This window comes from Chaetura pelagica, unplaced genomic scaffold (genome assembly GCF_000747805.2).
Source record: "Chaetura pelagica isolate M959 unplaced genomic scaffold, ChaPel_1.0 scaffold829, whole genome shotgun sequence".
NCBI classification, from domain to species: Eukaryota; Metazoa; Chordata; class Aves; order Apodiformes; family Apodidae; genus Chaetura; species Chaetura pelagica.
In genome coordinates, this window is record NW_009954535.1 from 1151870 (window position 1) to 1152528 (window position 659).

Genomic DNA, 659 nt, shown 5'->3' on the forward strand with positions numbered 1-659 from the left:
TTCTAGCTTTGGGATGCCTAGAACTCACAATTTTGAGTTCTTCTTTGTTTTTATAGAGCAAATTAAAGGTTTAATTTTTAGTTGTACATTAAGGATCTAATTACATGTCCTGCATTATCACACTGACTTCTGCAGAATAGTTGTCTTGCCAAATGTTTTCTTCCTCTACAATTAAGACAGTGCATTATTTGGCCAACCCAAATTGCTGGTTGTTTGACCTTGCAGTCAGCATCAGGTTCCATAGTCTCTTGGAGTGCTCCTCCTTATGGGCAACTTGTAGCTCCATGTTAGTGACTGTTCTTGGAGTGGCTCTATTCCCCAGTCACTGCTCTAGACAAGAGCAGAATCTGATCAATTTGCCTTTCCACTGTTGTAGTTGTTCTCATCAATTTCTCAGTTGCCAAATAAAAAAATGAGACACATCATGCAGCAGTAAGTCTAATTTCTCACCAATTCTGTGAAAATTTGCATTCTTTTTAAGAACAAGTTGAAAATGTGTAAAATTGTGGGTGTTTTGTGAATTGCATGCTGCTTGTTGGCAGCCTTATGCTGCTCAAAGAAAAGCCCATGGAGGCAAGGATATGACATGCTATTGCTGTTATCAGACTATTGCTACTTTACCTTGGATTTCTTGGCTAGAGGCTTGGAGGTAGGATGGA